Raw genomic sequence first — 23,421 nt, forward strand, 5'->3', positions numbered from 1 at the left:
AATCTTTCATTAGAGAGTAAAATAGAAGAATGAAATATATGCTGGAGTGTGAGCAAAACATTTAAGCATATGGGGAAAATGTTTGTCTTTTGGGATTGCTTTTCTAAAGTGAACCTGGCATCTTGAAGCAGATTCTAAACTGAGACTTTTGAGAAACTGGGCAAGATGGTTTCAAGTGAGTTCATTTCTTTTTCAAACTTCAGTGTGATTGGAGCTATCCCATTTATTGTGTGCTGCTAGCTATCCTTCTCACTTTATAAGTCTTAGCAATTGTCACTATAGCCATGATAAGCTAAGGGCCTGTCAGCATGATGGGCGATGAGTGTCATCAAACCTTCCCATTGAAGGTCCAGACTCCCTCCTCCTTTTTGGAGCAGAGCTACACATTACCATCAACTTTCTTTTATAGCAGAAAACCACCACAGCTGAGGATATAAGGATATAAGTCACTGAATCTTCTCCCTCATAGTTTGTAGAGATCAAGAGGGGGACATGTTGAGAAGCCCACTGATTCTTGGCTTAGCCTGAAGGCATCTGCAGCTGCTTTATTCTAAGAAGGAAAGTCCACAGGAAAATAACCATGGAACTACAGGTAATATGTAGTTCTGGCTTTGCTTTTTCCACCTCTGCTTCATCTGCATATCCAGTCTTTCTAGATCTAGATGACTTGCTCTGATGTTCCGGCTCTCTGGACATGACCTGATCCTGATATGAGGGGGCCTCAGCAAAGTGCCCACTGGTGTGTCCCGTCCTATGTCCAGGAACCCCATTTCCAAATTTCCAGGTGGGTGGAGCTTTCCATTGTCAACCACTTGATGTCATTATGGCACCAGATGATGACATTGAAGGTGCTCACTGTCTGTGCCAATCAACTGATTGACGTAAACAGTGAGTCTAGCAATGTGCGTCTGCAGGAGTGGCTTGTATCTAAACTGTCCCTACAAATAGGCATTTGTCCTCTGCAGACCCTTCTCCCTGACACTAGTTTTCTTTGTGAAGAACATTTCTGTTGTGTGAGCTGCCACCTTCAAGCTGAAATGGTAGAGCCTAGGCACAGAATTTTCACCTCAGTAAAATTCTGTACTCAGGGAACAGGAGGTGAAAAGTGAGCTAGTGAGAAAGGGATGGACTAGCTTAGGGGAGTAGAGCCAGGGGCCAAGCCTCCTCTGATCAGCGCACAGCTTTTTGCAATCATCTTTATTACAGACCAGAGGTCAGATATGAATACTGTTACTTTCTTATAATACTAAACAGTTTGCCTGGGTTTCCCCTCACAATTTTCATCATAATAGGCAGAATTTCTAAGCAAAGAGAGACTACAATTTTCTGTAATTTTGTTCCCGGCCTATCATTATGAGGCTAGTTGGTATTCACAGATATTATTATGAATTTAGTAACAATTTAATGCAAATTTAATAGCATCTTCTCACAATGGGCCCTTTGCCATCATACACTTAAAGGCAATCAAAGTCAGAGCGGCAGCTAGACTGATAACTCGAGGTTCATTGATTGTGTGTGTGTGTATGTGTGTGTGTGTGTGCGCTCACAACTGGCAGCATACTTTCTGAGTATCCACTGAGATTCAAGCCAGAATCCCAGCATAGCTCAGAGGAGTTACGGTTATACCACTTCTCCAAACAGCCATTTTGTTATGTGCACAGTAGCGTCAGTATGTATAACAACAAATCCTAAGTTCACTGGTATTTCTCAGCACTTTTTTCTAAATAAGCTACAAGAGCTATTACTATTTTTTAAAGTATAAAATGAATGTGATTTTGTTTGACAAAAAAAAATTGCTATTTCTTGAGTGCTAGACTGAAAATGTGACAGGCAAAACTGGAAAGAGAAATTCTACTACTACTGCTACAGTGGTACCTCGGGTTAAGAACTTAATTCGTTCTGGAGGTTCGTACTTAACCTGAAACTGTTCTTAACCTGAGGTACCACTTTAGCTAATGGGGCCTCCCGCCACCACCGCACAATTTCTGTTCTCATCCTGAAGCAAAGTTCTTAACCCGAGGTACTATTTCTGGGTTAGTGGAGTTTGTAACCTGAAGCGTCTGTAACCTGAAGCGTCTGTAAGCCAAGGTACCACTGTACTAATGATTCTATCCCACCTTTCCTCCAAGGAGCCCAACGTGGCATATGTGGTTCTCCCCCTTTCCATTTTACACTCACCACAACTCTGTGTGGTAGGTTAGGTTGAGAGATGGTGACTGGACCAAGGTCACCCAGTGCAATGTAAACTCTTAACAGTCAGGGGCAGCAATACTTCTGAACATCAGTTTCTGGAACCCACATGCTCTTATGCTCAGGTCTTGGTTGGGAGTTTCCCACAGGCCTCTGGGAGGGCACTGTGAGAATAGGATGCTGGACTACCTGGGCCATGGGCCTGATCCAGCAGGCTCGTCTAATGTTCAGAAAGCCCCCTTTACTCAGCATTGCTGTGAACAGACTTGCCACACAATGGATCACTGCCGCAAGGGAGGCAGTGAGATGTCAAAAGAATAACTAGTCTCATCATGGTGTATGTAAATAACTACTATTTTGGGGGGATGATAACTAATATTGCAAAGTGCATAATGGAATGCAACGGGTAATGGGAGGGGAAATTAGAACCTGCTGTTTTCTGCTGTTCTGTCTTAACGCATAATAATAATAATAATAATAATAATAATAATAATAATAATAATTTATTATTTATACCCCGCCCATCTGGCTGGGCCTCCCCAGCCACTCTGGGCGGCTTCCATAGAAACCAAAATACAGTAAAATATCACAGATTAAAAACTTCCCTGAACAGGGCTGCCTTAAGATGTCTTCTAAATGTCAGGTAGTTATTTATCACTTTGACATCTGATGGGAGGGCGTTCCACAGGGCGGGCGCCACTACCGAGAAGGCCCTCTGCCTGGTTCCCTGTAGCTTTGCTTCTCGCAATGAGGGAACCGCCAGAAGGCCCTTGGCGCTGGACCTCAGCGTCTGGGCAGAACGATGGGGGTGGAGACGCTCCTTCAGGTATACTGGACCGAGGCATTTTAGGGCTTTAAAGGTCAACACCAGCACTTTGAATTGTGCTCGGAAACGTACTGGGAGCCAATGTAGGTCTTTCAAGACCGGTGTTATGTGGTCTCGGCGGCCGCCCCCAGTCACCAGTCTAGCTGCCGCATTCTGGATTAGTTGTAGTTTCCGAGTCACCTTCAAAGGTAGCCCCATGTAGAGCGCATTGCAGTAGTCCAAGCGGGAGATAACCAGAGCATGCACCACTCTGGCGAGACAGTCCGTAGGCAGGTAGGGTCTCAGCCTGCGTACCAGGTGGAGTTGGTAGACAGCTGCCCTGGATACAGAATTGACCTGTGCCTCCATGGACAGCTGTGAGTCCAAAATGACTCCCAGGCTGCGCACCTGGTCCTTCAGGGGCACAGTTACCCTATTCAGGACAACAAATGCGGGGACATTTGTTGATGCTGTTTTGCATCTGATCTATCAGGACAGTGGTTACAGTGGGAACCAAAGTCAGTGTCCGCAATGCTTAATATTGGGGTGGGGGCTCAACTGCTATGGAGGGAAACAGCTTCGTTAAGGCAGCATGCGCAATCCGTGCAGTATTGCACCAGGAAGAGGCGTAATGCTGCAATAAACCAAAAGACCTTGAGAGACAGGAGCCAAATTAACTTAAAAAACCCAAACAAAACACCAGCACATGCCCCACCTCGCTCCAGCTCTTCTCCTGTTATCTCTTCCATGGGATATTGATATTGGCAGCCACACTGGTATCAGTTGAGAGAGAATTGATGAAACATCTTCTGGAAGAAAAACTAATTTGCCTACATGCAAGACCAGCATGTTGTGCTGCCCTTGGAGGCAAAATAAAGTATCAACCTTTACACCATGGAGCTATTTTTGTCCTGATTTGAAGAGTGCTTATTGTGCATGATACATTTCACGGTTTGAAAAGGGGTGTCAGCAGAAAGATGCTCACCTTAGTACTTCCCATTTGAAATATGGGAAGTCTGTAAGAACGATGCTCCTGCAGACGCCTTATTCAGGTTGTGTGGGGAGGAGGGCGTAGTCATCATTTGGTGAACATGGCTCAATAATAGCACATTGCTTTACCAGTCACCCTCCGGTCCTTGCTTACCCCAGATAAAGAAATGAATCTCTAGGACCCAATTAGATGTCTAGGAAGGGGCCTTACTGTTAGCACCACGATATTTCTGAGAGCATTGTCTCCTAAGAGTATAAATCTGGTTTTAGAATAATATCAGCGTTGAGCCTTGAAACTTGGGAAATGCTGAGACTGTTAAAGATCAATGTGTTTGCAAAGACATGGGGGAATAGAGTTTAAAATAGTTTGGAAGACAGCCAGCAGCCAAAATGTAATCCCTCCTTTCTGGCACCACAAGCCAGAAAAACTGAGCATGCTGTGTTCAAGGAAACGCTTGTCCCTAAGTTAAAGAGATACAGAGATGGATGCAAGATATATATATATATATATATATATATATATGCAGGTTTTGGTGTCTTCGGGTGTCTTCCCGTGTAAGAGTCGGGGTGTCTGTGCGACGTTTCGACGAGGTCTCACTCGTCATCTTCAGGCTGGTGCTTTCGGCTTCTTGTTACTGGAACAGAGCAGAATCTGGTGTTTGAGTTCCTATAAATACTGTTGAGGGGTGTGGTGTATAGCCTCCAACGTTCTGGGCAGAGAGGAAGTTCCTAGATTAGTGTGCCTTTTCTTCTTTTGTTCCTTAATTACTTGAGGGATATCTTGAGTGATTTCATGAGTGATATTCTGAATACCACTGGGTGGGTCATTAAGTGTAGATTAGTTGCTAAAGCTTTCGTGTCTTGACCTCTTGAGCTTGTGAAGAGTTTTTCTGAGAAGATGGCTGTGCTGCATTTAGTTGTGCTCTGGCTTGGCTTCGTGTATAGGGGCGAGCTGTGGTTTTGTGCCTTGTGCCAGCCAGATCTGTGTAGGGATTGCAGGGGGGTGCAGCATCCGGAGGTGCCACTATAGTTTGGCTACTGGATGGAGTCTGTAATATGTCTGTGGAGAGGGTCTGGGTTTGGGTCTGGTGTGGTTGATTGGTGACGGCGTTCTGTGTGCCTCTGGTTCTGGTGTCGGTTTTTGTGGGGAGGGCTAATTTCCAGATGTCTGGCAGGCGGGACGTGTCGTCACGCTTGTTCATGTTGTGAGGGTGTTTCTCTATCTCGATGGCTTCCATGATTATTCTCTTGTGGTGATGTTCCATGTTAAAGAGCAATTTGGAATCTGCAAAATTAATTTCGTGTCCTGTTTCTTTCATGTGTTGGAAAAGAGAGGAAGTTTTTTCTTCTTTTTTGACGGCATTCTTGTGTTCTGCGATACGTGCATTTATTCGTCTGTTTGTTTGTCCAATGTACGTGGCTGGGCAGACTTTGCAGGGTATTTCATAGACCCCTTGGTTTTCCAGCTGGATTTTGTCTTTTGGGTTTCTGAGGATATTGGCTATTTTTTGGTTGGTGCAGAAGGCTGTTTTGATATTGTGTTTATGGAGGATTTTGCTGATTTTGTCTGTAGTGCCCTTGATATAAGGAAGGAGGGCCATGCCATTGTTTTCTTCTGTGTCTTGGTTTTTGGGGGGTGTTTCTTTTTGGATTAGCTTCGTAACCCTGTTTTTCTGGTATCCATTGGCGATTAACACATTTGAGAGATTCTGTAACTCAGTTGTCAAGTGGTCTTTGTCAGCCAGGCGTTTGGTTCTGGAGATGAGAGTCTTGGCTACGGAGTTTATTTGTGCAGGGTGGTGGTGTGATTGTGCATGTAAGTAGCGGTTACTTCCTCTCTTTTCCAACTTCCTCTCTTTTCCAACACATGAAAGAAACAGGACACGAAATTAATTTTGCAGATTCCAAATTGCTCTTTAACATGGAACATCACCACAAGAGAATAATCATGGAAGCCATCGAGATAGAGAAACACCCTCACAACATGAACAAGCGTGACGACACGTCCCGCCTGCCAGACATCTGGAAATTAGCCCTCCCCACAAAAACCGACACCAGAACCAGAGGCACACAGAACGCCGTCACCAATCAACCACAACAGACCCAAACCCAGACCCTCTCCACAGACATATTACAGACTCCATCCAGTAGCCAAACTATAGTGGCACCTCCGGATGCTGCACCCCCCTGCAATCCCTACACAGATCTGGCTGGCACAAGGCACAAAACCACAGCTCGCCCCTATACACGAAGCCAAGCCAGAGCACAACTAAATGCAGCACAGCCATCTTCTCAGAAAAACTCTTCACAAGCTCAAGAGGTTAAGACACAAAAGCTTTAGCAACTAATCTACACTTAATGACCCACCCAGTGGTATTCAGAATATCACTCATGAAATCACTCAAGATATCCCTCAAGTAATTAAGGAACAAAAGAAGAAGAGGCACACTAATCTAGGAACTTCCTCTCTGCCCAGAACGTTGGAGGCTATACACCACACCCCTCAACAGTATTTATAGGAACTCAAACACCAGATTCTGCTCTGTTCCAGCAACAAGAAGCCGAAAGCACCAGCCTGAAGATGACGAGTGAGACCTCGTCGAAACGTCGCACAGACACCCCGACTCTTACACGGGAAGACACCCGAAGACACCAAAACCTGCATTCCTGTACCCGTGAAAATCTACGAAAGCAAATATATATACTACGCAAAATATATACACCACACCCCTCAACAGTATTTATAGGAACTCAAACACCAGATTCTGCTCTGTTCCAGTAACAAGAAGCCAAAAGCACCAGCCTGAAGATGACGAGTGAGACCTCGTCGAAACGTCGCCCAGACACCCCTACTCTTACACGGGAAGACACCCGAAGATACCAAAACCTGCATATATATATATATATATATATATATATATATATATATATATATATGCTTTCGTAGATTTTCACGGGTACAGGAATGCAGGTTTTGGTGTCTTCGGGTGTCTTCCCGTGTAAGAGTCGGGGTGTCTGGGCGACGTTTCGACGAGGTCTCACTCGTCATCTTCAGGCTGGTGCTTTCGGCTTCTTGTTACTGGAACAGAGCAGAATCTGGTATTTTGCCTTCTACACGAAGCCAAGCCAGAGCACAACTAAATGCAGCACAGCCATCTTCTCAGAAAAACTCTTCACACGCTCAAGAGGTCAAGACACGAAAGCTTTAGCAACTAATCTACACTTAATGACCCACCCAGTGGTATTCAGAATATCACTCATGAAATCACTCAAGATATCCCTCAAGTAATTAAGGAACAAAAGAAGAAAAGGCACACTAATCTAGGAACTTCCTCTCTGCCCAGAACGTTGGAGGCTATACACCACACCCCTCAACAGTATTTATAGAAACTCAAACACCAGATTCTGCTCTGTTCCAGTAACAAGAAGCCGAAAGCACCAGCCTGAAGATGACGAGTGAGACCTCGTCGAAACGTCGCCCAGACACCCCGACTCTTACACGGGAAGACACCCGAAGACACCAAAACCTGCATATATATATATATATATATATATATATATATATATATATATATATATATATAAAAGGTTTTGTGAACTAATTGGAGGTTATGGGAAGGCTGATCTGGCTGTGGAGCTGCAGTTAAGGAAGGATTCACCTGGAAATTATTGCTTAAAGGCTGGGTAAAAATCTAAAAATGGTGCACTCTGCTGCAGAAGGGGGTGGGGCTACACTAGCTTCCTGGCAGTTAGGTCACTGTTGCTTACTGAGAGGTCAAGGGGAGAGGAAGCGGGGAAGTTGGTGCAGTGCAAATGCTCTGGTGGAGCCAAACTGGCACTCCTGCTATTGCATCATGGCAATCTCACTGCCACCTTGCCCTCCCTGGTAAGCACCTGGTGACCCACCTTCCAAAAAGCTAGTATAGCGGCTCCACCTTGAGTCTTTAACTGAGAAGGCAAAATACCAATTGCTTCCAGGTTCAATCTAACATCGGAGTACCATAGCCCCATAACTTCCATAGGGGTTACATTTTGGGGATTGCACCTAAAGCCAAATCATGTATTGTCAAAACCCATTGGGTTCAATGGTGGGTTGGATTACCAAAGTCATTTTTCCAGGAACCCCCTTTCTGTCCCCTTTTAATTTTTTTTTTAAAAATTGCCCATACATGTAAAGCTGAATGTGCACAAACTGCTGGCTTAGTTTGCAACCTAGTATAGAAATATACTTTAAAAAAAGGAAAGGAAAGAAGAGCAAAAGGATATCTGTACAGGACAACACTAATCATGTCTACTCATAATCAAGTCCGTGCTCATGGTTATCTTGCTGAGGAAGTGCTGCTTAGGAGGCACAGAAAGTGATATAGCAAATCATACCTGGTAATTACTATCAGGGCTATTTCTTCTCCTTAGAGACACATCTGGTTTATTTATTTACTGGTTTGCTCAATTGGTCAATTTGAACAATTTCTATGTAGAGCTTTCAAGGCGTCTTACAAAACCAATATGGAATACAAACATTGCATATAATAACAACATGTTAAAAATAATACATGGAAAAGCGAAGGGGAATGAAATTAGCCTTGCGCCCCAAAGGTAGCAATGTTGGTGCCAGGTGGGTCTTGCTAGGAAAGGCAATTCCACTTACAGGGTGTCACCACTGAGGGTGTTCAGCCCAGCAGTTTTTGTAAGTTTCAGGAAGAGTGTGTGTGTGTGTGTGTGTGTGTGTGTGTGTGTGTGAAAATTCAATTAATCTTTAGAAGTCAGCAGAGTCTAAGGATTTGTGACACAGTGGGTTGTGTTAGGCTTAAATATGAAGTAGCCAAAGATCTGGGACGTGGGTGGTGCTGTGGGTAAAACCTCAGCGCCTAGGACTTGCCGATCGCATGGTCGGCGGTTCGAATCCCCGTGGCGGGGTGCGCTCCCGTTGCTCGGTCCCAGCGCCTGCCAACCTAGCAGTTCGAAAGCACCCCCGGGTGCAAGTAGATAAATAGGGACCGCTTACTAGCGGGAAGGTAAATGGCGTTTCCGTGTGCAGCTCTGGCTCGCCAGAGTAGCTTCGTCACGCTGGCCACGTGACCCGGAAGTGTCTGTGGACAGCGCTGGCTCCCGGCCTCTAGAGTGAGATGAGCGCACAACCCTAGAGTCTGTCAAGACTGGCCCGTACGGGCAGGGGTACCTTTACCTTAGCCAAAGATCTTCTTTCCTTCCATCTTTTCTCAAGGTTTCTCTTACAGCCTTGGCAATTCTCAGCTCCCCAGTGGGGGAGGCAGTATCCTCCAGGGATTGTACTGTACAATGATGGACTTTCATTCCCAATGGAATGAGAGATGGTGCTCTCATGGTCTTGTGCCAACAGCTCAAATTATTTCAGTATCCCTCTGAGCAATTTGAAAGAAGCAGCAGCCATGTCATCTGGAGATTCCCTAGGGAATCCCTGGGGTGAGTCCACCAAGAACCCTTCTAGTTCTATCCATTTCTGGGGGCAGACAATTAAATAGATTTACCACCTCTGCAGGGAAAGAAGCCAACATAAGCCCAAACCTTACTATGACATGATTGGATTGCAGCAAACTTTAATATGGGTTTTCCATAGTGGTAAACAACAGTGCTGGACCCGACTAAATGACAACAAACAACAGTGCATATTCATATAGCCAAATCAGGAATGCCATGGATTCTTTTATCTGTGACAGCCTATTCAGAAACAGAGAAAAATCTTATTAGGGAATTTTCCCTCATACCAGGGGACTGATGTTAGGATAATTCACACAAAATGTCTCAGTGCAGGAATTGATGTACAGTCATACCTCATGTTACGTTTGCTTCATGTTACATTTTTTCAGGCTGTTTTGATGGAACCACTCATATGGGATTTTGTATATACATTTTCCCTTGGCTCTTTTTGCTGGCCCATGTAGGACCAACATGGATAGTTGGCCCCAGTGAACATTTGACATTTTCTCCCTCCCCCTTTGTGGCTTTGATCTATAGGCTACCACTAAAACGAGGCTGCTTTTTAAGCTCCATTTTAAACTGTATTCTAACTTATATTTTAATCAACTGTTTGTTTATTTATTTGTTTGTTTGTTTTAAAATGTTTTTATTGTATTTATATTCTGTGTTAGCCGCCCTGAGCCTGGTCTTGGCCAGAGAGGGTGGGGTATAAATAAAAATTTATTATTATTATTAGTATACCAAAACAGAAACCTGCCATTAAAACAGGGTTATTCAATCATTCCATTTCTCTTAAGGCCTAAAGTCAGTGCAATTATAGTGCCAAACGTAACAACTTTCAAATCAAACTATTATTGCCCATAGTAGCTGACATGCTGGGAGTACTGTAATGCATGAAGGAAGTTGTAAGTACTTTTTATAGGATTGGCTACACATATTTGAAAGTTACCACTGCCCCTCCCCCATGCCATCCTTCAAACTTTCCGGATAAAATTTTGTTTTCTGCAGAGATTAATTTCTATTTGAGACAATATAATGTATGAAAAGGCCTTCAGGTATATACCAAATTTAGTGGGAGGTGATGTGGAGTCTTACTGAAAATAATCAGACCCTCCAAGTGCCCCTATTTTCCAAGGACAGTCCTGGATTTACAGAAGCCATCCCAGTTTCTGATTTGATCCCAGAATGTACTACTTTTCATTGATAGGACGTCCTTATTTTCACCAGAGAAATGTTGGAGGGTATGGTGTTATGCGACCCCCGAGCCAAGGAGATAAATAACTATATAACCTTTAGAAGATATCTGAAGGCAGCCCTGCATAGGGAAGTTTTTAAAAGTTTAATGCTTTATTAGGTTGGAGGCAGCCCAGAGTGGCTGGGGCAACCCAGTCAAATGGGTGGGGTATATATATATATATATATATATATATATATATATATATATATTCAACATCACCATCCATCATTATCAAATAAGACTTCCCTATTTTAATCGGAGAAATGTTGGAGGGTATGAATAAGTCCATTGACTGTCACTGTCTATATCTGGTCTGAATTGCCAAAGATTTGAAACATTATCCTGGAAAGTTCCAGCTAAATTTATACTAGCACTTTTCTTCAGCCTGTGGTTCTCCTTGGGATATTTTGTAGAAATCACTGTCAGGGTGTGGACTCCCCAAAGATGTTTAGCAGTCCTGGCAGAATTGTTGTTGACTGATGTAAAATGAATCCTGCCAACAAACGCTGAATAGTTTACATTTGTCAAAGTCAATTCCTCCTGCTTCTTTTCTTGGTTGGATGAGAACAGAGCAGTGTTTACACTAGCAGCAATGAACAGCTAGGCCATTTGTAAGTGCATATGATTTATGGGATATGCTAAAATATGCTCCCCTCGCTCTTTGTTGAAAGGGCCTCTTGTGGATTTGTATAGCTACACAATGCATGTGAATACTAAGAGTTAGCGCTCTTAGCCCTCGCAGCCTTGCCCTATTGTTAAGTTATCTCAGGTTTGGTTTGGTTTTTTCCTTAAAAAAATATTTCAATTGGTGAATCCTGGGCATTAAATGGGATCCCAAGAACTTTTCTCTTTGACACTAATAGAGAACCAGGGCCCAGAAAGTACTCCAGTGCTGTCTTTGGCAACCTAGTGCTCTCATACCTACGAAGAGCCTCCTAGATCAGGCAAATGGCTCACCTAGTCTAGCACTCTGTTCTCACAGTGGCCAGATACAAGCCTGTGGGAAACCTGGAAAGAGAACATGGGTGCAATGGCACTCTTCCCACCTTCAGTTTCCAGCATCTGGTATTCAGAGGCATCCTGTCTTTGACAATGAGGATGGATCATGGTCCTTGTGGCTGGTAGATGTTGATAGGCTTCTTCTCCATGAAATCATCCAGAGTGGTGGTCATCACAGCCTCCAGTGGGAGTGCGTTCCACAGAGCTGCATGAAGAAGCACTTTTATCTGTTTGAATCTTCCAACATTCAGCTTCGCTGGATGTCCATGAGCTCTAATGTTATGAGAGAGTGAGAGAAACCTTTCTCCATCCACTCTCCAAATGTCTTGCACAAGTCTATAAACTTCTGTTGTGTCACCTACTACTCCCCTTTCCTCTAAACAAAAAGGTCCCAAATGCCACAATGTTTTCTCTTCAGGAATTTGCTCCATTCCCTTGATATTTTTGGTGGCCCTTTTTCTGAATGCTTTTCAAACTCTATAATATCCCTTTTGAGGTGAGATAACCAAAACTGTACACATTATTCCAATTGCGGTAGCACCATAGATTTGTATAATGGCACTATGTTATCAGCAGTTTTCTTTTCAGTTCCTTTTTTTCTTTTTTTGTTCTGACATGCATCACCTTACATTTGTTTACATTGAATTGCATTTGCCACTTTACTGCCCGTTCACTCAGTTTGGATTGGTCCTTTTGGAGCACTTCGTGATCTTCAGCCCAAACTTTTTAGTATCATCAGAAATCTAGGCCGGAGCTGTAAGTGCTTTGGACTATGATTCCCAAAAGCCTCAGCTTGCATAGCTGTAGAATAATCAAGGATGCAGGAACATGTCACAGCTCCAAAATACCTTGTTGCTCAAGCAAAGCGAAGCTGGCAAGGAAAGACCTTTATAGTCCTTCCTGCAGTGGCAGAACCTGGAGTCTCAAATTTCAGCAGTGCCCTCTGCAATGGCAAAATTTGGCACCCTTCCTTCTATCACAATACATTGTAAATAATGGTTGTGGCATCCCTGGTGGTGCCACCAATGCTCTGCACCCAGTGCAACAGAACCGCTTATACTCCCCTAAATCCGCCTCTGCGTCCTGTCTAGAATGAGGACCCCATAGTCAGCCCGGGGTGCAGACTAGGTTGAGAAGGTTCTTCACTGGCTTCTGTAGTTCAGCAATTCACCACACAGGGCAGCCGCGTGTACATTACAGCAGCTACTGACATTGTGTTAAGGTTGCTGAAAATTTTCAAGGTCAAATCTTCTAGCTTAGGACATATCCTCTCTGCAGTACATAGACCTGTCCATTTCAACAGGGCTTTCGATTCCAGATTCTCCAGAGCTATTGTACTTATATCCACTGATCTAAAAGTTGCTGTACGTCTTTGTGCTACACCTTTAGAGTTTCTTCCACAAACAACTGCCCTTCTTACCCCCCCCTCCCAAGAATGTTATTCTAACAAAACTTACAGGTAACCTTCAGATTAATCATTTAACATTTTAACTGTGATTATAACAGAGAGAGCTGTGAAATTGATCTTCTGACTGGCAGAGATTGTGCCTTGCATAATATGTGCTAAATTAGGGAAACCGACTGTAATGTTTAGGAGCAAATCTGGCCTTCTTGCAGGTTCTATGAGTTCCCGAGAGCAAATCCCTTCTCCCTTCCCAGTCTCTACTTATGGAAGCCAGATTGAGGAAGATGCAAATCTCATTAAGGTGCACTTCATAGCATGTGGCGTAAGGTTTGGAGCGATGCTTCTCTAAATATATGCATACCTCCACAGTTTGATTATAACACTCAGTGAAAAAGTCCTATAAGCTCAATCATAATAAAATGGAAAGCATGGGAAGTTTAATAAGATGTGATATTTTTCTAATCAGGCCAATTTTTATCACTCTCCCTGGTGCCAGGATGGTGCCTGCTGTGTATTGGCAAAGCACCTATCATGTTGTGGGTGATGTTGGAAATAATAAATAGCAGTAATTGCCTAAAGCAATCCAACACTGCTGCCTCGAAGGCCCCAATGAATTAACTGCATGGCAATGCAGAAATGATTACCGGAACATCTATGCATCACTGCGTTGCAACGATCCATGTTTGTAGAATGTAATTGTGCTGCGGCACATCAGGAGAATTGTGGTCAGGATTAAATTACCCGGGAGAGAATGTAAATACTCAGTCTTCTATTATTCTGCATTTCATGCTATATAAACAGACAGTGATAGGGAAACCAAACACAAACAAAAGTAATTCATACAAGACAATTTGCCAGGAGGAGACCATTTCCATTTCACTTCATGAGATCTATGCTGGAGGTTTTGATTAGCAAAAATAAGCTGTTCCAAAGAAAACCCAGCCCCATTCCTTGACAACAACCCTTGGTGGGTTCTGAAAACAGAACAAAGATTTATTCTATTTATTTACTTGTTGACTCCGTTGGATTTATAAAGCTAATAAAAAGCACCCGGTTTGGTTCTGTAGCAAAATATTTATACTGACAGATAACGACTCAGCCACACAGCCAAGTCTCTCTCAAAATTTAGTACAGGATAGTGGTAAGGGAATTCTCAGGCTTGAAAAGAGCTCCTTCACTCAGTTTTCAGCAAGAAGACGACGGGAAACAAACTGGAGCAAGCTTTTCTAGTTCAAAACAAACCAGGAAATAATTTTTGAGAACAATGGGGGGAGAAGACCGAGGTAACTACTGACCGGTGAGCTTGACATTGGTACCATGAAAGATCCTAGAATAGATAATTAAACAGGCATTCTGTGAGCACTTAGAAAAGAATGCTGTGATTACTAAGACCCATAATGGGTTTCTCAAAAATAAGTCATACCAAATGAATCTCATTTCTTTTCCTGATAAAAGCTTGATTGATCAGGGGAATTCTGTGGATGTAGTGTATCTTGATTTCAGGAGGGCTTTTGACAAAGTCCCCCATGATATTCTTGCAGAGAAGCTGGTAAAATGTGGACTAGATGATGTAATTGTTGGTGGATATGTAGCTGGTTGACTGTCAAAACTCAAATAGTGCTCACCAATGGTTCCTTGTCATTCGGGGGGAAATGGCCAAATGAGGTGCCACAAGGTTCTGTCCTGGACCCATTGTTGTTCCTGGGCCCATGAACCCCATGGCACTCACATGTGTCTTCTCTTGGGCCCAAGAAATTAGTGCCTCTCAGGTTATCCCACCAATCCAACAGTGCAGGGAATGCAGCAGATTGGAGACCACATAGTAAAAGTGGAACATCTGTCCTCAGGTCAGAGGTTTGACCCTTGGAGAGTTAGTACCTCTCCAACAAAGGGGATAGAGCCAAGGAGAGGTGTACTGGAGGCAGAGGCTCAAAAGGCCTCCACTCACCTCCAGACTTCATTGTAGTTGCTCCCTGAGAGCTCTCCTTGGTGCTGCAAGAACTGCATTACCTTACCATACGGGTGGGCAAACTAAGGCCCGGGGGCTGGATCCGGCCCAATCGCCTTCTAAATCTGGCCCGCGGATAGTCCGGGATTCAGTGTGTTTTTACCTGACTAGAATGTGTCCTTTTATTTAAGTTGCATCTCTGGGTTATTTGTGGGGCATAGGAATTCATTCATATATATTTTTTCAAAATATAGTCCGGCCTAAGGGACAGTGGATCGGCCCCCTGGTGAAAAAGTTTGCTGACCCCTGCCTTACCCTGTCTGTGGACTTACTAAATGGGACCTGAACAGGACACCCATGTCCCATCCACAACTGTGCTGTGTTCTGGCAATTTTAATAAATAGATAAAATATAATTCTGCTGGCATGTGTATTCATTAGCAAAATGGCTCTGTCGGCGGATTCTGCGGACATATTTGTGTTGGAGACAGAGACAGCATGTCTGATTTTCTGCTTGTGAGGCTCCTGGTGAATCCTAAAGTCCCTCAGGTGGCATAACTCCATAATAGGGTTGCATCCTAAGACCGAGGTGTGCCCTGTCAGTGCAAGCATTTACATTTGCGCAGTAGAACTCCCCTCTCCCTTCCCATGCGCAGCCTGCACACTCCCAAATCTGCTGTGGAGAATTGTGTGAACTCCTAGAACAAATTTAGTGTGTGTGAGGGGAGGAGGGGGGAAGTTCCATTGTGCATAGATTATTGTGATGATGGGACATGTTTGTTGGATACCGCCCCTAATTTTAATTTTCCTCCCCTCGTGTTTAATAGCTTCTTTGGCATTTGTTGTGGCTAAGCAGTAGGACAGATCATGTATATGATAGATTCTTTGTTGCTATTTTGATGGTTATCCTCATTCTCATAATTTTATTTTTTGAAAGCTGCTTTATAAGCGTTAGCGCCATGAGGAAACTTGAAGGAGAATTCTGCATTTTTCATTCATACTATTTTGTGTTTCTTTAGTGCAACTGAAGGACTACACTGTGTAGATATAACGTTTGGGACTTTACTGGTTAGTTTTTGCATTGTGATGGCTGAGCATTGGCTCAAAACTCTGTATATATGTTAAAGGGAATGCAAATTGAGAAGTTAATGTGCATAATAATTAGCCATTGGGCACAGTCACTAGGCCTTGTGGAAAATGTGCACATACAGTAATTTTCCCATGAAGATGGAATTGTGTACATTTTCCTGTCAATGTAAATAATCCCCAACAGGCCTTGGGGAATGTGCATATAGTGACTAAATTGTGTACATATCTCAACTGCATTTTGTACATTCCCTGGTCAATATGCATAATCTCCAAGAAACATGCCTTCCCCCATATTTCTTGTTCAGATGTGCAGTCTGTGCTTTCTGGGCCGCTTCTGGCTTGCTGACTAATCTTACATGACTCGCAGTGTATCCTTCCATTCATCAGCAAAACAAAAGGAAGAAGTGGGTCAGGGCTCCAGATAAATATTTATTTATTATTATTATTATTAAATTTATATCCTACCCTTCCTTCAGAGGAACCCTTTTTTGCTACAGTCCAGCCCCCTTTTAAGCACTCTCACTTGTTCCCCAGTCAGCTGAACAGTGTGAGGGAATTTACAGGAATATGAAACTTTTATCCCTGCCACAGTTCTAATGGACCCTCCCCAACATTTCATCAAATGAGAAAGTGCCTATTCTCCTTGAGGCCTGGTGAATATGCACAGTGGCTGGATAGTATGCAAATTCAAAAAAATGAGGGGTGCTAACAAGTTGTAACATGACCCAGGAATTCCAAAGATATTTGAGCTTAACAAATATAACTTAGTTTTGCTTGTGTGTGAAATTGCATAGAAATGTGTGTGAAATTACATAGAAATAATTAAAAATGATTGCTAAGTACTTGCAGTTTTATATAATTTTATTAGCATTACCTTACATTTTCAGAAGGTAAAATTAAAATTCTTTGGTTTTCCAGAAGCAGCTTATGTGCTTCTTCATCAAACGGAGGCAAGTTAAATCTTGTCTAGCCACAAAAATAATAGCAGATGTGAATTCCTCACACCCAAAAAAAATATTTTTAAGAACCTTCCCTGAAGAAATTTGCAAAAGTTAAGTTTCACCCCGCAAAATGACACACACTGTTATTTGCAACCTATATTCCAAAGTTGTTGCCGTTATTTGCATTTGTTATCAAGTTATAAAAAAAGTGTTTGGAATGGCATTCCACCCAGCTTTCTGTTTCCAATGCTCTTGCACTATCTCCATAGCTCAGTGTCACCTTGTCTTGTAGCAAAATAACATGTGATATTCTTAACAGTAGCTGGAAAGCAGACTTGAAGCTGTTTTCTGTTTAAAGATTATTATTTGTCTGTGGCACTGCGAGACTCTTTAAGAACTCCCTTAAAAACCACACTACTTAAATAATTCATTTCTGCTGAAACTATACACTGCTATCCTTAATTCCAAAACTCTTACAGTGGTGTATTTAAAAGACTGGAATGCAATTCCAGGCCGCTTCTTGTATCCTGGTCCCTCAGTAAACCTCACGAACAAACAAGGAATGAGAGAATTTCATTGTGGGAAAGAATGTGAATGAGAGTTATTTCATTTTATACTTGCTTTGGGGAGACCAGACAAGGCGTCTTTACATTTGGAGACATGTCTGCCTTTGCTCAGCAATAAATAGGTTGGTATTTGACCCTGTTATCCCCCCTCTTCTCGAGGTCAGGGGTCAACAGCACCGTGCTGCTCAACCCTGTGAATAGAGGAGCTATAATTGCTGAAGGGTTGTTTTGGTGGCTAGTCACATGGAAGTAACAGCAGGGAATGTTTCGCCTTCCTTTCATACTTAGCATATTTAAATGCCTACGGCTGGTTGGTGATGAACTACCCGAACCGACCAACTTTCAGAGGAGCTGTAAAGAATTTATGAGAAAAATTATGATCAGGGAGATGCCTGAGATGGAACCCAGATTCTAAGGGGTTTTGATTCATAGCCTGAAGATATTAATGCTGTATGGTAGTTTCAGTTGCTCCATCTGTATCTTACTGATATATTACCCTGTGTTAGAATTTGGGATGTAAGGAGGCAGCAGTTTCTGTTCTGTCCTGTGTTTGCCACAATCAGTGCTGTTTCCAATCTGCTGCAGTTCAGCTTCTGCTAAAACCTTCACTAGTGGTTTTGCTATCTGCTATGGCCAAAGGTAACAAAATTCATTAAGTAATCATTTTCACTACATCTCAATAGAAGGGAAACAACAAAAAATGCAGAAAAATAATGTAATTGTTTACATGTTTGTGGACTCAGAAGAGGTAATAGTGTGATTTCTGATCCTGACCTCTGATGAACATGCAAATTGCAACAATTTCTGATCTTGTTTCCATTTCTGACAGAATTTTCCAGCACCCTTAGTTAGAATACCTCTTTTTGTAGTTGAGGTGCCAACATAATTTCAGGTACCCAAAATAGGGTTATTTTGGTGAGGGGTGCAGCATGAACAATGCTTCATATAGCATTTTGTATCAATGGAGGCCTCCCACACATTTTAGAACCCTGATTTTCTGCAGATACAATGGGCTCCCCACTGCAGACATTCCACGAGTTGGAAGGCCATGAAAACAGCAACAGAGAGAAGGTAGAGCTACCACACTCACACCACTGTCCCTCACCACATGTTTAATTTAGTCCCATTTGGAACACCTGAAGGAGGGTGCTAAATTCCTTCGGGTTCTTCAAAAATCAAGGTTAAATTGTAACCAATAACAAGTGATGTAATGTAACCAATAATGAGTGATCACAGAGCGCAGCCTTTCTCAACCTGTGGGTCCCCAGATGTTGTTGAACTACACTCCCATCACCCCTAGCTAGTAAGGCCAGAGATCAGGGATGATGGGAGTTGTAGTCCAACAACATCTGGGGACCCACAGGTTGAGAACCGCTGACATAGTGAGTGATCACAAGCAAAATGTGTGCATGCAAAGCCACACCTTCTCAAATGTAAGGAAAACCAAAGGCCCATCTGGTCTAGCATCTTGTTCTCACAGTGGCTGCCCAGATGACTGTGGAAAACCTGCAAGCAGGGTCCATGCACTAGAGCAGCACTCTCCCCTCCTGATGTTTCTAGTGACTGGTTCTGAGAAGCATACAATCTTTGACTGCAGAGGCATTAGCCATTGAGAATGCCCTGAAACATTTGTCCTCCACGAATCTGTCCGATTCTCTTGTCCAATTCACCCAGGTTGGTGACCACCAGTGTTTCCTATGGGAATGAGTTCCACAGTTCAGCTATGTGTTGTGTGAAGAAGCATTTCATTTTAACTATCCTGAATCTTCCAACATTTGGCTTCATGGGATGTTCACAAGTTCTTGCATTATGAGAGAGTGAGGAAACCTTTTCTCTACCCGCTTTCTCTGTGCCATGTCAAACCTTTAGGTGATCGATCGATAATTCTGAAGGAATGGTAGGTGGATTTTTTTTAAAAAAAAGAACTTCACTGCTTATAGAACTAAAGATGGAACTGAAGGTGTCTTATGCACCTACCATTTAGGATTCTCAAGCCTCTGCATTTTCTGAAGGCAATGTAAGAGACATCATATTTTTTAGCATGTTTATACGAGTTAAAGCTAAGTAGAAGGTTATACACCTGTATTTTGTTTCATCTATTTCATATTTTATTTTCGACATACTGCTGTGTGTTCTCCTCATGACCTCCACAGCTGGTTGATTGACTCTCGTCCTCCTTTGCATTTTTTCCAAGGATAAAAGAGTAAGAGCCGGGGGTGGGAATGGGCATGCCGCAAACAGCATATGGCAGGAGACTTATATAATGATTAAGAAGGTTGTATGGAGGAAAACCACAAAGATGCCAATAGAAGGAGGCTTCAGGCAGATATAGGGACGTCTGGCTAGGAAGAGGGTCCAGGACTAATTCCCTGCACCGAAAGAAGCTTGTCGCTCAAGAGACCAATTAAACAATATTGCCACAGAAAACCCACCCCGAATTCCATTGGCTTAAGCAAAAGAGAAATAAAGCTCAAACATTATTGACATGAAGACTCAGAGTCAGGAGACAAGAAAGAACTTTGCTCCTGGGCAACTGGGACAAGACAGGTAATGCTCCATTCAGAATAAAAGCTGATGAAGTTCTGAAAGGCTGCAAATACATTTGCTGTGATTTGGCTTAGTTTTGAGTCTGAAATTCACCCAAAACTTCAAAGAGATTAGAATTTCTTTCTTTCTTTCTTCTTCTTGTTTTTTTTTTAAAGGATTCAGCAGCTGCACCTTCCAACCTTTTGAAGCCATGAGTAGAAAACAAAATTAACATTGGCAACACCAAAGAGAAATAATGATTCTTGTTCACCCAGGGTTCTAAAGTATCTGTGCAAAAAGTTCAAATACAGGGCAATTAATCAGTTTAGGCTGCAGTCCTGTTCACACCCAGTGACTTACTGTCAAGTAAGCAGGCATAGAATTGTACAGTGGTACCTCAGGTTACAGACGCTTCAGGTTACAGACACTTCAGGTTACAGACTCCGCTAACCCAGAACCTCGGGTTAAGAACTTTGCTTCAGGATGAGAACAGAAATCACGCAGCAGCGGTGCGGCGGCAGCGGGAGGCCCCATTAGCTAAAGTGGTGCTTTAGGTTAAGAATAGTTTCAGGTTAAGAACGGACCTCCAGAACGAATTAAGTTCTTAACCTGAGGTACCACTGTACTTCCTGTGTGTGTGTATTTTAGCCCTCCATTTTGTTTAATTAAATATTTGGATACATTTACCCTAGTTTTTTACAGCAGCTTCAGCTCCACCTGAGTGCCCCATTGCCATTTAAGAATGACGGGCTTATGGTGCTTCCAGAATGGGGTCCTCTAGCACTATCAATGTATTTGAGGGAGACTATATTCTGATGGCTGCTGCAGAGCTGGTCCACAGTAGCATAAAGAAGGAAGAATCACTAGGCAGACACAGGAGGCTTACAAAAGGATGATGATGTTTAGTCATTGAACGTTACCAAAATAAAAGACTGATAGAGAATGTTTTGCTGTTTAGACAATGGAAACTTAATTCAGTCCCAGAAGTGTTAATGTGAATGCACGTTTTCCTTTATCTAAAAGAAAGAGAAACTGTAATCTGTCCATAGGATACAGGTCTAGATACTGATTTCTACAAGAGACATGAACTTGGCATAGATCTCACTGTGACACATGTAGTTTAAAAATAATTACTCTCCATGTATTACAAATACTTTGCTGGAAGGGAAACGGCTCCTGCCTCCGAACAAAAATAGTCTTTCATTCTTACAGAATTCATCTCTCTAACAAAAAGTGTTTTCTTTAATTAGCAAGCCACAGACACGCAGTGATTATAGAAGCCCAAAAGACAGTAAAAATTACTCTTAGTAGTTTGGCCAAACTGAGACAATTTAAACTCCAGCAATTAATAGTACTGAAAAGTGTGTACAAAGGAAAAAAAAGAAACAATTTCACAGCCTACTGTAACTAAGTCCCCCACCCCAAAAAAACATTCATAATGTGAACAGAATTTTCTGCTCATTTAACTGAAACTTGGAGCTAGTTCAGCCATGCATGTGCATTAATCGTTAGTTTAGAATTTACAGCTAAATGTATGAACTGGTTTCATTTTGGGGGGGGGATATATGTTGTTTGAACTGATATTAAGGGAACTGAATGTTCATCTGTGTCTTTGGATCTGGTGGCTTTGTCTTGCTGAAGGCTGACCAGTGGTGGTGGTGAGATGGATTAATAGGATCTCCTCAGTTCACTCACATGACTAACAATGCTACCGTTGCGGGGCCTGAGTGGTGTTGCCAATCTGGGTAGTTGTGGTGTTTCTTCCCCTCCTCAGATATACCTTCACGAAACCAGAATTTAATTACCCTCCTTAAATAAAGTTGTTAACCATTTAAACACATTTAGTGTCTTCATTACTGGTGTCAGGCAAGAAGGATTTCCTCTCATATCTGCTGCAGATGTGTGATAAACTGGTCAATCTGCATCTCATCACTCACCTGACCTCCAGTTGCTATCATTTATCAGGAGGTATCAAGGGAGAGGCAAAGTGGCTGTAAAGTTAGGGTGGTGCCAATAGCCTTCAAGAGTGTGTCTGCACCACACTGCCCTCACCACCACCTCGCCTCTTGCCATTGACCTTGTCAGGAGTGCGTGCAGGAGCCAGGCCCTGTGACCAGTAGGACTCTGCAGGACTGAGGCCTTCCTAAGTTTGTTCTGGAGAGGCAAGGCATGGCCGCACAGGTGAGGCTGATTCACAGCAAGAGCCGGGAAGGGTTATAAGGTCAGCATTTCCCTTCGGCTCTTTGCCACAGCAACACATTCCCTGCCTTGCTGTATTTGGCTCCTTGCTTCCTGACCCTCGGACCTTTGGCTTCTTGAATCCCGTCTCTCTGACCCTCGGACTCTTGGCTTCCTGACTCCTGGTTTCTGGAATCCTGTTCCTGCTCCCACCCTGCCATCTTGCCCCCCATCCTGATGTCCCCAGCCAGGACTTAAGTCACTCGTGAACCGGACCATGATAGACCTCCTGGGAAGCAGCAGCAACTTGACAGACCACAGGTCAGGTGAGGAGTGGTGGCTCACTGCGCACTCTTTGCTACTGCATATATTTTCACATACACCTCACAAAACGAATGCCTCACAAGACAAAAAACTCGCTAGACGAAAGGGTTTTTTGTTTTTTGAGCTGCTTCACAAGACGATTTTCCCTATGGGCTTGCTTTGCAAGACGGAAACGTCTTGCAATTTTGTTTCCTTTTTCTTAACACCGTTAATACAGTTGCGACTTGACTTCGAGGAGCAACTCATAGAACGCGGTGTGGTAGCCTTTTTTGAGGTTTTTAAAGACTTTGGTGATTTTTGAAGCTTTTCCAAAACTTTCCCGACACCGTACTTCGCAAGACGAAAAAAATCGCAAGGCGACAAAACTCGCGGAACGAATTTATTTCGTATTGCGAGGCACCACTGTATATGAAAGCAGTGGATGGGGATATACCCTGCTTCTATGTATTTTGAAGAAAACGTAGTGATTTTTATGTTCACATAAGTCTTCATAGCCAAGGAGTTAAACATGTATTGGGGTATTTATATAAGAGAAGCTGTCCTTAGAGTAGGGGTGGTTTTTTTGGTTGTTGTTTTTGTATAACCGCAACAACAAAAATATAGCCATATTGCAGCTGCCGATAAGGTTTTCCATTCAAGCAAGGTAAATGTTCTCCATATAACTCAGCAACCATGGCAGGCAGATAAAATGAAAAGTGCATTACAAAGACTGAAGAAAAGTTCTATTTTCTATATACTTCGTTAAAGCGTGATTTTGTTCACTTTCA

General features: G+C 42.9%; 1 long non-coding RNA gene across 2 annotated transcripts in view; it reads left to right on the top strand.

Annotated features, from left to right (window-relative positions):
* The window catches only part of LOC309533756, a 241,136-nt gene that overhangs the window by 101,184 nt on the left and 116,531 nt on the right, over positions 1 to 23,421 (top strand). The window contains exon 2 of one of the 2 annotated variants that reach the window (XR_014220457.1): positions 470 to 592. The exons of the other annotated variant lie outside the window; for it this stretch is intronic. This is a non-coding gene — a long non-coding RNA (uncharacterized lncRNA). The remainder of the gene's footprint in view (positions 1 to 469; positions 593 to 23,421) is intronic. 2 annotated transcript variants of the gene reach the window in all.

Source organism: Podarcis vaucheri (assembly GCF_965113315.1).
Source record: "Podarcis vaucheri genome assembly, chromosome: 5".
Classification (NCBI taxonomy): Eukaryota; Metazoa; Chordata; class Lepidosauria; order Squamata; family Lacertidae; genus Podarcis; species Podarcis vaucheri.